Here is a 14,817-nt window from a genome sequence, read left to right on the forward strand (position 1 = left end):
GGAGGAATTCAGTGGGTCAGGCAGCATCTCTGGAGAAAAGGACGAGGTGACGTTTTGGGTCAAGTCCCTTCTTCCAGAACTTCCAGGACTTCCAGAAGGCTTTCGACAAGGTCCCACATAAGAGATTAGTATACAAACTTAAAGCACACGGCATTGGGGGTTCAGTATTGATGTGGATAGAGAACTGGCTGGCAAACAGGAAGCAAAGAGTAGGAGTAAACGGGTCCTTTTCACAATGGTAGGCAGTGACTAGTGGGGTACCGCAAGGCTCAGTGCTGGGACCCCAGCTATTTACAATATATATTAATGATCTGGATGAGGGAATTGAAGGCAATATCTCCAAGTTTGCGGATGACACTAAGCTGGGGGGCAGTGTTAGCTGTGAGGAGGATGCTAGGAGACTGCAAGGTGACTTGGATAGGCTGGGTGAGTGGGCAAATGTTTGGCAGATGCAGTATAATGTGGATAAATGTGAGGTTATCCATTTTGGTGGCAAAAACAGGAAAGCAGACTATTATCTAAATGGTGGCCGACTAGGAAAAGGGGAGATGCAGCGAGACCTCGGTGTCATGGTACACCAGTCATTGAAAGTGGGCATGCAGGTGCAGCAGGCAGTGAAGAAAGCGAATGGTATGTTAGCTTTCATAGCAAAAGGATTTGAGTATAGGAGCAGGGAGGTTCTACTGCAGTTGTACAGGGTCTCGGTGAGACCACACCTGGAGTATTGCGTACAGTTTTGGTCTCCAAATCTGAGGAAGGACATTATTGCCATAGAGGGAGTGCAGAGAAGGTTCACCAGACTGATTCCTGTGATGTCAGGACTGTCTTATGAAGAAAGACTGGATAGACTTGGTTTATACTCTCTAGAATTTAGGAGATTGAGAGGGGATCTTATAGAAACTTACAAAATTCTTAAGGGGTTGGGCAGGCTAGATGCAGGAAGATTGCTCCCGATGTTGGGGAAGTCCAGGACAAGGGGTCACAGCTTAAGGATAAGGGGGAAATCCTTTAAAACCGAGATGAGAAGAACTTTTTTCACACAGAGAGTGGTGAATCTCTGGAACTCTCTGCCACAGAGGGTAGTCGAGGCCAGTTCATTGGCTATATTTAAGAGGGAGTTAGATGTGGCCCTTGTGGCTAAGGGGATCAGAGGGTATGGAGAGAAGGCAGGTACGGGATACTGAGTTGGATGATCAGCCATGATCATATTGAAAGGCGATGCAGGCTCGAAGGGCCGAATGGCCTACTCCTGCACCTAATTTCTATGTTTCTATGTTTCTTGAGAGTAAAAGATAGAGGTGGTGGGAACAAAACAGGGCTGACAACAGATTGTGGCATTCACGCCCTCGTTGGTTTAGCATACAGCCTGTCACCGCTAGCGACACACCAGCAGCCTCACGAGAAGGTCCAGCCACAAGAGAATGACAACTCTAAGGTCAGATGCACTAATTGGCCTTATCTACCCATGGGTAATGATTAATGAGAATGTAGATAAAAGGGGCTTCTGGAATAAACGTGACACAAGGCGTCTGGCTCAGCTAAGTGTCGTTTGTTCGTTGCTTTCTGTCGTGAGATTCAGTTGATCCTACAACTAGTGACCCCGTTTCTTCACGCAACCTTCCACTTACTCGCAAAATGTATGAGGATAAAAGTGACAAGGTGTCAGCCCACGAAGTAAAACTCGACGTCCCAACTCTTTTTACAACCAACAAGAGTGTGGTTTTCAATACCAGAAGCTCGAGTTCACCCGCTCAATGTCACGAGCCAACGGACAAAATTCACGTTCCCAGCAGCTCGGCTTCCACAAGCACCTTTTACCTACATTCTCACCAATCATAACCCGTGTGTAGATAAGGCCAATGAGTGCATCTGACCTTAGAGTTGTTATTGAGCTGTCGTGGCTGGAACTTCTCGTGAGGCTGCTGGCAGGTTGCCAGCAGTGACGGGCTGTATGCAAAACCAACATGGGCGTGAAGGTGCCACAAGACAACTCTGGAAGGGTGGGTTCAGATCTGTTGATTGACTTGGCCGCTCAAGAAATGACCATTTTTTAGCTTTGAAAAACTCCTATGTTGCTTTAGCAGTATGTTTGGGATCATTGTCTTGCTGTAGAATGAACCGCCGGCCAATGAGTTTAGAGGCATTTGTTTGAACTTGAGCAGATAGGATGTGTTTATACACTTCAGAATTCATTATGCTACTACCATCAGCAGTTGTATCATCAGTGAAGTTAAGTGAGCCAGTATCTTCAGCAGCCATACATGCCTAGGCCATAACACCCCCACCATCGTGTTTCACAGATGAGGTGGTGTGCTTTGGATCTTGGGCAGTTCCTTCTCTCCTCCATACTTTGCTCTTGCCATCACTCTGATATAAGTTAATCTTCGTCTCATCTGTCCACAAGACCTTTTTCCAGAACTGTGGTTGCTCTTTTAAGTTCTTCTTAGCGAACTGTAACCTGGCCATACTATTTTTGCAGCTAACCAGTGGTTTGCATCTTACAGTATAGCCTCTGTGTTTATGTTCATGAAGTCTTCTGCAGACAGTGGTCATTGACAAATCCACACCTGACTCCTGAAGAGTGTTTCTGATCTGTCGGACAGGTGTTTGGGGATTTTTCTTTATTATAAAGAAAATTCTTCTGTCATCAGCTGTGGAGGTCTTCCTTGGTCTGCCAGTCCCTTTGCGATTAGTAAGCTCACCAGTGCTCTCTTTCTTCTTAATGATGTTCCACACAATTGATTTTGGTAAGCTTGAGGTTTGGCTGATGTCTCTAGCAGTTTTATTCTTGTTTCTCAGTCTCATAATGGCTTCTTTGACTTTCATTGGCACAACTTTGGTTGACAAACCGCAATAAAAGTTTCCAAAGATGATGGAAAGACTGGAGGAAAGACCAGGTGCTGAGAGCTCTCTTCTACCTGTATTTAGGAGGCAATTAAACACACCTGAGCAATTAAAAACACCTGTGAAGCCATGTGTCCCAAACATTATGGTGCCCTGAAATGGGGGGACTGTGTATAAACACAGCTGTAATTTCTACATAGTGAAACCAAAATGTATAAAAATGGTCTTCAATAAAATCTGACAATGTGCACTTTAACCACATGTGATTTTTTTTCTATTGCAAATTTAAAATTGTGGAGTATAGAGGCAAATAAATAAATGATGGGCCTTTGCCCCAAACATTATGGAGGACACTGGAGCAGGATGACTTGGGGAGAGAGGGGGAAGAGATGCAGGAGTTGAGATTGTGGTCAGTATGGGGACGGGAAGGGGAGTTTAAATGCTATAGATCGACCATACTTGCTGTTTGTGGGATCTTGCCGAGTCTAATTGCACTCAACTGTCAATTACCAGTTGGTGGCAAAAGATCTCGGGATTGTGAAAAGGGCGTTATAATTTTCAATTTCATTAACTCGGTAAATCGAAATAAAAACCTTTAGGCCAGTTCCTGCTGACAGATTATTTTCTTCGTACTCTCAACTTTCTTCGTAGCTAAGTTAACTATTTTTAGCAAAGCTTTGATCTTGCATTGATAAAGCTAATTATACACTGTGGTGGATCACAGTTGATTTAACATCAAAGTTTCCAATTATAAATGCTTTCGGTTGTATTGTGAGCAGTTCCTTGCTGCAGGTCTGGTCACACTGTGTGAGCAATGCAGTCTCTCAAGCCACTGATGGGCGTTTCGTTTACTTTTTGAGAAACCGTGCGGAAACAGGCCCTTTGGCCCACCCTGTTCACAATCCCCGTACACTAACACTATCCTGCGCACACTAGGCACAATTTACAATTTTTCCGAAGCCAATTAACCTGCAAACTTGTACGTCTTTGGGATGTGGGAGGAAACTGGAGCACCTGGAGAAAACCCACATGGTCACGGGGATAACGTACAAACTCCGTACAGACAGCACCCGAGGTCAGGATCGAACCCGGGTCTCTGGCGCTGTAAGGCGGCGACTCTACCTGCTGCACCACAGAGATACAGTGTGGAAACAGGCCCTTCAGCCCACTGAGTCCATGCCAACTATCGATCACCCGTTCACACTAGTTCCATGTCATTCCACTTTATCATCCACTCCCTATACACGAGGTGTTGGTTTATACTGAGGATGGACACACAGTGCTGGAGTAACTCTGCGGGTCAGGCAGCATCTCTGGAGAGAAAGAATGGGTGACATTCTGGGTCAGAACCCTTCTTCAGCCATGATCACATTGAATAGCGGTGCTGGCTCGAAGGGCCGAATGGCCTACTACTGCACCTATTGTCTATTCAGACTACAAGCTAGGAGCAATTTACAGATGCCAATTAACCTACAAACCTGTAGGTCTTTTGCATGTGGGAGGAAACCGGAGTACGCGTAGAAAACCCACATGGTCACAAGGAGAAAGTGAAAACTGAAACTGATAGTCAGGATCGAACCCGAGTCTCTGGTGCTGTGAGGCAGCAACTCTACCGCTGCGCCACTAAAGGAATAACAGTCTGGTACTCTGACTGTGAATCCTATATCCACCAAGTTTTCAGGAATGAGGTAAGCTCATACAATGGGAAAAGAACTGTGAACCTGATGGATGAAGGAGTTATAGACCATTTGAAATCGGAGCATAATTAGGCCATTCAGCCCATCGAGTCTACTCTGCCATTCAATCATGGCTGATCTATCTCTCCCTCCTAACCCCATTCTCCTGCCTTCTTCCCATAACCCCTGACACACTTGTAGAATGTTGCTTCCTTCCCCCACACGTGACCCCCAAGTGACCAGACCAGTGCTCTGTGCTAACATCGTCCCTTCCTCGTGAACCCTCGATGCTGATCAACCAGGCCGCACTCTCCCTTTACTCACACATCTCCTCCACTGGAAAAACCCAGCCGTGCCCTTTACTTAACACTCCATCCATGCCCCTCCTGGGGGCAAGCTTCAATATGGTCAACTATGATACTGCTGGCCTTGCCGAGGCAGCGTGGGGTGTAGATGGAGTCGCTGGGAGGGAGGTTGGTTTGTGTGATAGTGTGGGTGCGAACTAACCTCCCTTCCATTGGCTCCATCTACACCTCACGCTGCCTTGGCAAGGCCAGCAGCATAATCAGGGACCAGTCTCAACCCGGTCACTCCCTCTTCTCCCCCCTCCCATCAGGCTCGAGGTGCAGAAGTGTGAAAACGCACACCTCCAGATTCAGGGACAGTTTCTTCCCAGCTGTTATAATGCAACTAAACCATCCTCCCACCAACTAGAGAGTGGTCATGACTTCCCATCAACCTCATTGTGAGACCTTCAACGTATTGTTAATCGGACTTTATCTTGGATTAAATATTGTTCCGTTTATCGTGTATCTGTACACTGTGGACGGCTCGATTGAAATCATATATAGTCTTTCTACTGACTGGTTAGCATGCAGCAAAAAAGCTTTTCACTGTACCTCGGTACACGAGACGAGAAACTAAACTGAACTAAGTGGTGTATGTCTCAAACATGACCACAACCGAGGCACTGCATCTCCTGAACTGGGCTACATTCTCTTACTAGGTGCCACCACAGTGATGCCATCTACAAACCTAGACTCTTACAGCACGGAAACAGGCTCTTCAGCCCAACTTGGCCGTGCTGACCAAGATGCCCCATCTAACTAGACCCATCTGCCCGCATTTGCCCCATATCTCCCTAAACCGTTCTTATCCATGTACCAGCCCAAGTATATTTTGTGCTGTTATAGTTCCTGCCTCGTTCGATATTCCCACGCACATTTGAGAGGTTGTTGCCTTGACACCATGTTGCTAAGTTCTCTAACTTCATCCTATACACATCATCGTTGATGACCCGGCACATTACAGTGGTGTCATCTGCAAACCCCTGGCCCCTCTATCCATCAGTGGTGTGGATGTGCAGTTGTACCAAGGAGTACAAATACCTTGGAGTGTGGCTGGACAGTAAACTGGACTGGTCCAGGAACGCTGAGGTCCTGTACAAGAAGGGGCAGAGCTTTGCACATCTTGGTCAGCATGGGCAACTTGGGCGTAAGAGCCTGTGTCTGTGCTGTAAGAGTCTAGGTTCACAGATGACACCACTGCGGTGGTACAGAGGATACGAGTGTGAAACCCAGTTCAGGAGATGCAGTAACTCAAGTCGTCAAGTCAAGTCAAGCCAAGTTTATTCGTCACATACACATACGAGATGTGCAGTGAAATGAAAAGTGGCAATGCTCGCGGACTTTGTGCAAAAAGACAAACAAACAAACAACCAAACAAACTACAAACTCAGCGGGACGGGCAGCGTCTGTGGAGAGAAGGAATGGGTGACGTTTCGGTTCGAGACCCTTCTTACTCCAGCATTTTGTGTCTACTGATTTTATCCAGCATCTGCAGTTCTTTCTTACACATAAGGAAATGCATTGGCTGGCTTGTGGTCTTGTTTGAGAGGTAGGCCCCATAGTTTAGTTTCCACTACTCAATTTCATTTCATCTTTCATGTGTCTTGTGTTTTATGACAGTTGGCAGATCAATTCCCCTCCTGGGATAAATTAAGTTCTATCGTATTGTATCGTAAACCTGGAGTCATACGGCGTGGAAACAGGCCCTTTGGCCCAACATGCCCATGCGGAACGACATGCCCCATCTACACTAGACTCACCTGTCGAGGAGTCAAGGGATATGGAGTCAAGGGATATGGAGTCAAGGGATATGGGGAGAAGGCAGGAACGGGGTAAAGATTGTGGATGATCAGCCATGATCACATTGAATGGTGATGCGGGCTCGATAGGTGATCTACTCCACCTATTGTCTATTGTCTATTGTCCCTGTTTGCCCCATGTTCCTCTAAACATCTACGATCCATGTATCTTGCCAAATGCCTTTTAAATGCTGTTATAGGACCCACTTTAACTACCTCCTCTGCTGCACGTTCCATTTAGCCTTCACTGAGTGAAAACATTGCCCCTAAATCTTTCCCCCTCTCACCTTTAACCCATGTCCTCTTGTTCTTGATTCCCCTACTCTGGGTAAAAGACTGTGCATTCACTCTATCTTTTCCCCTCATGACGTTATATACCTCTATAATATCACCCCTCAGCCTCTTGCTTTGTAAGGAACAAAGTCCGAGCCTGCCCAGCCTCTCCCTTTAGCTCAAGTCCTGTGTCCTGGCAACATTCTTGTAAATCTTATCTGCACAAATTCCAGTTTAACAACATACTTTCTGTAACAGGGTGAGTAAGATTAAACACAATACTCCAAATGTGGCCTCACCAATGCCATGTACAACTGTAACATGACCTCCCAACTCTGAAGAAGGGTCTCAACCCGAGACGTCACACACTCCTTCTCTCCAGAGATGCTGCCTGTCCTGCTGAGTTACTCCAGCATTTTGTGTCTATTTCTACACTCTGCGCCCTGCCTGATGAATGCCAATGTATAACTCTGCCTCACTACACACCAAGGAATGCCATGATATGCCTATCCCATTACGACAGTCGATGAAGTACTTAGTGTGGGTCGTCTCTCTCGCAGTTGCCATCCAACCGAACGGCATTGTGACCATGTTACATTTCCGTCAGCTCAAGTCAGCTACACAATAACCAGATTAAATGAAACCCTGGGATTAACACCGAACAATGCAGCTTACAAATACTAAAGATCATAATACTCAGCTATCTGAGCAAACTCGTAACCTTGGCGATTAGCTGTGTGAATCGTGCGGCACGGTGGCGCAGCGGTAGAGTTGCTGCCATACAGCGCCAGAGACCCGGGTGCCATCCTGATTACAGATGCTTGTCTGTACGGAGTTTGTACCCGTAGTCAGGATCGAACCTGGTATCTGGCGCTGTAAAGCAGTAGCTCTTCTGCTATGCCACCGTTGCAAACTTCCTCAGCCTTCTAAGGAAGCCGAGGCATTGGTTGGGATCCTTCTTCAGACTTATAAACCAGCATCTGCAGTTCGTTTTATTATCCCTAAAATTAGTTTATCTGCACAAGTCATTATCCAATCTTGCGGCAGCAGCAGCTTGCTCTTTGTTTTACTTCCATATATGGTTGAACAAAGAACACAGAACGGTACCGAAAGTCCTGGAGTAACAGTAAGTCAGGCAGCATCCGTGGAGAATGTGGAGAGGTGACTGTTTGGGGCGGAACCCTTCTTCAGACTTATGTATCGAGGCCCTTTGTCTGACTGTCGACCTATGTTAGTCCAACCTCTCCTTATAGCTCATAGCCTCTAACCCAGGCAGCTAATGCCTTCCCATCTACTCATAAAGGCTGTGCATATGGATATACAGTGAATAGAGGGATATGGATTATGTACAGGCAGGTAACAGTTGGTCTGGGCATGATTCTAGGCTCTTGGGTTGTCCTGTCACTTGTGATATTATTCACCATTGTTGACCTGCCACATTGATGACTTTCTTGTTCCTATATTGATCTCCAAACCAGATAGTTGTGCCTCTCTCTGTTTTTATTCGAAGGGAAACACTTTCTTTAGACTTTACTTTAGATTTTTTTAGACTTTTTTTAGAGGTACAGCACGGAAACAGGCCCTTTGGCCCTTCGAGTACAGGCCGACCAACGATCGCACCGTACACTAGCACTATCCTACACACTACACGATTTTTAACCAAAGCTAATTAACTACAAACCAGCACGTCTTTGGAGTGTGGGAGGAAACCGGTGCACCAGGAGAAAAACCCACGCGGTCACAGGGAGAACGTACAAACTCCGTATAGACAGCAACTGTAGTCAGGATCGAACCTGGGTCACCGGCGCTGTGAGGCAGCAACTCTACCGCTGCACCATCGCGCCACCCCTCAGCAAAATGCGATCTGTCTTCAGCAGATTGTTCATTCAGTTTAAAATGGTGTCGGCTTCACAAAGCATTCAGGATCCTTGGTCAAGCTACAGGAAGTTGCCATTACCGGCATAGACCCCACCTTACTACTGCGGTGTCACAGTCACAGGCTCATGGTTAATGATGCACCCAGTTGCTGCACAACCGATTCACAGTTCTAGCAGCTACATAGATCATAAAATCATAGATCATAGCACAGGAACAGGCCCTTTGGCCCACAGTGTCTGTATCGAACATGATGCCAAGACCATACCTGCACTTAATCCATATCCTTCCATCCCTGTGCATACATTTTCAAGGTTAACTCATCTCATCTTCCTGCATATAATCCATATCCATCTAATCCCTGCATATCCATATATAAATTAAATTCATCTCATCTTCCTGCATATAATCCATATCCATCTGTTTCCTACATGTCCATCTAATCTATACCTACATCTATATAACTAAAAGTCTCATCTTGACCACTTCCTGTCTGCGCTGTATATTGATTTTAGAAAAAACGCTACCCTGTATCGCTATGATTTTTGGCCCTTACTAACAGTCCTCCTCCGCTGAAGCAGCCCCGAGGATTTTTCCAATCGATGAAAAATAAAAAAGTTATGAGCGTTTAAAAAATCTTGAGATCAGCTGATTGGCCCTCTCGCCTGTCAATCACCATGATGAAGGTAACACCCCTTGCAATGAGCTGGTTGGCCTGCCCTCTGCTTGAAACTGCAATGGAAATGTAAATGAAATGAACATGCAATTAGCTGTTTGGCCTGCCCTGTGCTTGAAACTGCAATGGATATGGAAATGAAATGAAAATGCAATGAGCTGTTTGCCCTGTCCTGTGCTTGAAACTGCAATGGAAATGGAAATGAAATGAAAATGCAATGAGCTGTTTGCCCTGCCCTGTGCTTAAAACTGCAATGGAAATGGAAATGAAATGAAAATGCAATGAGCTGTTTGACCTGCCCTGTGCTTGAAACTGCAATGGAAATGGAAATGAAATGAAAATGCAATTAACAGTTTGGCCTGCCCTGTGCCTGAAACGGCAATGGAAATGGAAATGAAATGAAAATGCAATGAGCTGTTTGGCCTGCCCTGTGCTTGAAACTGCAATGGAAATGAAATGAGCTGTTTGGCTTGCCCTGTGCTTGAAACTGCAATGGAAATGAATGAAAATGCAATGAGCTGTTTGGCCTGCCCAGTGATTGAAACTGCAATGGAAATGGAATTGAAATGAAAATGCAATGAGTTGTTTGACCTGCCCTGTGCTTGAAATTGAAATAGAAATGGAAATGAAATGAGTTGTTTGGCCTGCCCTGTGCTTGAAATTGAAGTGGAAATTAAATGAAATTAGTTGTTTGGCCTGCCTGAAACCACTAATTTCGGCCCACAAGGCCCCTATTAGCTGTGAAACCAGTCCCTTTTGCCCAAAATGCCTGTATTTGCCCAAGAGGAGCATTTCGGCCCAAAAGGCCCGTGCCAGGCCAGGAAAAGTCCAGAAAAAGTGCCTTTCACTGAGATTTCACTCAGACTTTGTTTAAGAGCCTCTTCGGCCCATCAGGCCTGTACTAGCCCCGGAGGAGTCCCTTCGGCCCATCAGTAAGTATTCCCCCTGAAAGTATTAAACCTCACCCCAGTATTTTTCTCCCTCCCTTCATTTGCTCCCTGTGAGGATAGACTTTCCTCCTTCATTGCTGTGATCTGCAGAAAAAGATGAAAAATGTCTAAAATTAATTCTCCATCCTCTCCCCCTTCTCTCTCACAGTCTCTCACCTGTTTTGGTCAGAATTTTTGGCAATTTCTGAGCTGCCAGCCCACCAGGCCTGAGTGACTGAGCAGCCAGCCCACCAGGCCTGAGTGACTGAGCAGCCAGTCCACCAGACCTGAGTGACTGAGCTGCCAGCCCACCAGGCCTGAGTGACTGAGCTGCCAGCCCAAGAATCCATTTGGCCCACGTCCATACTAGACCTCTGGAAACCAGTCCCTTCAGCCCACCACACCCATACCTGTGCTCCAGAAAGCCCCCCCCCCCCACTGGCCACCAATATTGGAATTGGTGGAGAGGTGGAATATTGCGTTGGGGGACCAGCCCTCCCGTGTGAACATGGGATCAACGGGTTCCACATTTTTTTCTTTTTTCTTTTATTTATTTTTTAAACAAGGATAGTGCATATTGATAAACATTTACATGTAAAAATGCAAGATTATAGCCAGTAGCTAATTTCCATCTTTAGTCCCTTTGGCAGGTTGATGTTAAATAATCGTTAAACACATCACAATGCAATCAATCAATAAGAAAAATGTATAACAATAAAATAAGAAAATTAACAATAAAGAGTACAATAAACAAACAGATGCTGCTTATGACAGACCAGATAGCGGTGGATAATTTTAAGGTATATTATGAGTACAGTATTGATTTTCCAGTAACCATGTTTTGAGATGTTTGGTAAATGAGGTAAAGGTTGGCAGATCCCGTTTGACGCATGGTATCGTGTTCCAGGTCTGCGACGCTCAATATGAAAACACTGACTGCCCAAAAACACTTTTCCTAAATGGGACCAGCCAATCACATCTGGAACCTGCTCTAGTCGACCTATCTGTGTTTTTCTTCATAAAGTCCTTTAACGGAGTTGGGGCTAGTCCATGGAAGATTTTGTAAACCAAAATAGAATCTGCATATTTTATTACGTTTTCCCAGCTCAGCAGATCATATTCCTTCAGCATAATCATTGCATTAAAATATAGTTTAGCTGATTAGTCTAGTATAATCTATATCCCATGATTCCCTGCAAATACCTATACGTTAAACAAATCTCCTCTGCCTGCACTTAATCCATATCATCAGATCATAAGATCATAAGTGATAGGAGAAGAATTAGGCCATTCGGCCCGTCAAGTCTACTCCACCATTCAATCATGGCTGATCTATCTCTCCCCCTTAACCCCATTCTCCTGCCTTCTCCCCATTACCTCTGACACCCATACTAATCAAGAATCCATCGATCTTTGCCTTAAATATATCCCCTGACTTGGCCTCCACAACCTTCTGTGGCAAAGAATTCCACATATTCACCACCCTCTGACTAAAGAAATTCCTCCTCATTTCCTTCCTAAAAGAATGTGCTTTAATATTGAGGCCGTGAGCTCTAGTCCTAGACTCTCCCTGGCCTCAGAGATCGTCAACTAATGGGTCAGAAAGTCAAGCATGTGGAGAGGATGTTTCCACTAGTGGGAGAGTCGAGGACCAGAGAGAACAGCCTCAGAATAAAAGGACTAAGGACGTGCCTTTAGGAAGGAGGTGAGGAGGAATTTCTTTAGTCAGAAGGTGGTGAATCTGTGGAATTCATTGCCATAGATGGCTGTGGAGGCCAAGTCAGTGAGTATTTTCAAACCGGAGATTAACATGTTCTTGATCAGTAAGGATGTCGGGGAGAAGGCAGGAGAATGGGGTTGGGAAGGAAAGATAAATCAGCCGTGATTGAATGGAAAGTAAACTAGATGGGCCGAATGGCCTAATTCTGCTCCAATAACTTATGAACTGATGAAGTATTCTATCTCTGACCCTCTACATCTTATAACCCTCATCCCTCAGTCTCTGGTGGTCTAGTGAGAACAAGCCCAGCCTGTCCAGTCTCCACTTGTAACTAAAACCCTCTCCTCTGTGCCTGCTCTAACACTACACGATCCTTCCTGTACTGTGCTGACCAGAACTGCAAACGACACTGCAAATATTACGTGATCCAACTCCAGGTTCAAGAAAACCATCTTCCCAACAACCATCAACCTCTTGAAAACTGCACAATGAATGTCAACAATGAGCTTTTAGTTGCCTTTAGTTTAGTTTAGTTTAGTTTAGAGATATAGCACAGAAATAGACCATTCGGCCCACCAAATCAGTGCCGACCGGCGATACCCACCACACCGTATTATGCGCAGTTTTCGTCCCATAATTTGAGGAAGGATATTCTTGCTATTGAGGGAGTGCAGCGTAGGTTTACAAGGTTAATTCCCGGGATGGCGGGACTGTCATATGCTGAGAGAATGGAGCAGCTGGGCTTGTACACTCTGGAGTTTAGAAGGATGAGAGGAGTTCTCATTGAAACATATAAGATTGTTAAGGGTTTGGACAACCTAGAGGCAAGAAACAAGTTCCTGATGTTGGGGGAGTCCAGAACCAGGGGCCACAGTTTAAGAATAAGGAGTAAGCCATTTAGAACGGATACGAGGAAACACTTTTTCTCACAGAGATTGGTGAGTCTGTGGAATTCTCTGCCTCAGAGGGCGGTGGAGGCAGGTTCTCTGGATGCTTTCAAGAGAGAGCTAGATAGGGCTCTTAAAAATAGTGGAGTCAGGGGATATAGGAGAAGGCAGGAACGGGGTACTGATTGTGGATGATCAGCCATGATCACATTGAATGGCTCAATGTTTGTACGTTCTCAAAGGGCCGAATGGCCTACTCCTGCACCTATTGTCTATTGTCTATTGCACTATCCTACACACTCGAGACAATTTACAATTTTTACTGAAGCCAATTAACCTGCACACCTGCATGTCTTTGGTGCTGGAGGAAGCCGGAGCACCCGGAGAAAACCCACACGGTCACAGAGACAATGTACAAACGGCGTATAGACAGCACCCGTAGTCAGGATCGAACCAGGGTACCTGCCGCTGTGGGGCAACAACTCTACCGTTGCGTCACCGTGCTTGTAATGATGGGTGAATCAAAAGTAAAACGTCGTGGATATCTTCATTAAGGGCGGCACGGTGGCGCAGCGGTAGAGTTGCTGCCTCACAGCGAATGCAGCTCTGGAGACCCGGGTTCAATCCTGATTACGGGTGCTGTCTGTAAGGAGTTTGTACGTTCTCCCTGTGACCTGCGCGGGTTTTCTCCGAGATCTTCGGTTTCCTCCCACATTCCAAAGACGTACAGGTTTGTAGGTTAATTGGCTTGGTAAATGTAAAAATTGTCCCTAGTGGGTATAGGATAGTGTTAATGTGCGGGGATCGCTGGTCGGCACGGACCCGGTGGGCCGAAAGGGCCTGTTTCCGCGCTGTATCTAAAACTATAAACTAAACTACATAAATGGGGAACTATCACAGCAACTGGATTCTGAAAGAGGTCCTGTAGGTTTTTGCAGCTTCCAACTAAAGTCCATTTACCTGGTTCAGATTGTGCTGAATCAGCTTTATTTTGACCCCGACTCTCAGTCTGAAGAAGGGTTTCGACCCGAAACGTCAACCATTCCTTTTCTCCAGAGACGCTGTCTCACCCGCTGAGTTACTCCAGCTTTTTGTGTCTATCTTCAGATTTATTTTTAGCTCTGTTTGTCACAGGGAGAACATGCAAACTCAACACAGACAGCACCTGAGGTCAGGGTCGAACCTGGGTCTCTGGTGATGTGAGGCAGCAACTCTGCCACTGTGCCACCCTTGATGATCATTTAGTGAGAAAAGTGAGAAAATGAAAGAGTTTTAAGTTTACAGATATGTGGACTGCAAAGACTTGAAGAGATTTGGGCCAAACTCGGACAGGTGGGACTAGCATAGATGGGGCATCTTGGTCAGCATGGACTTTGGGCCGAAGGGTCTCTTCCCACACTGTAGGACTCTAAGTTGTAAGGGCTGGAAGAGGTTAAGAGTAAAAATAGGGACTTCCCTGACAGGGTTGTGACGACATGGTATAGGTATAACAAACACTGTTTGGCGGCTTGTGAGAGAGTGTGATGAAGGCTTGTGGATCATTGCTGGTCTGTCTAGAGTAGGTGGATACAGAAGTGATGAGGGAGATATAGAGGGGAAGGGGCCAGTATTAGAAAACAGGACACAGTAAAAACCAAGCAGGTCAAGCAGCATCTGTGGAGAGAGAAACTTTGTTAGTTTATTTTAGTTTAGTTTGGTTTAGTTTAGAGATACTGCGCAGAAACAGGCCCTTCATCCCACCATGATGTAAGATGGACAAGCAAGGGAACGACAGGCTGACTGACGTCAGTG

At 45.7% G+C, this 14,817-nt stretch overlaps 1 protein-coding gene across 3 annotated transcripts in view; it reads left to right on the forward strand.

Moving 5' to 3' along the window:
- The window catches only part of pik3ap1 (phosphoinositide-3-kinase adaptor protein 1), a 148,259-nt gene that overhangs the window by 46,437 nt on the left and 87,005 nt on the right, over positions 1–14,817 (forward strand). The window lies entirely within an intron of this gene.

The sequence above is a fragment of the Amblyraja radiata genome, chromosome 37 (assembly GCF_010909765.2).
Source record: "Amblyraja radiata isolate CabotCenter1 chromosome 37, sAmbRad1.1.pri, whole genome shotgun sequence".
Classification (NCBI taxonomy): domain Eukaryota; kingdom Metazoa; phylum Chordata; class Chondrichthyes; order Rajiformes; family Rajidae; genus Amblyraja; species Amblyraja radiata.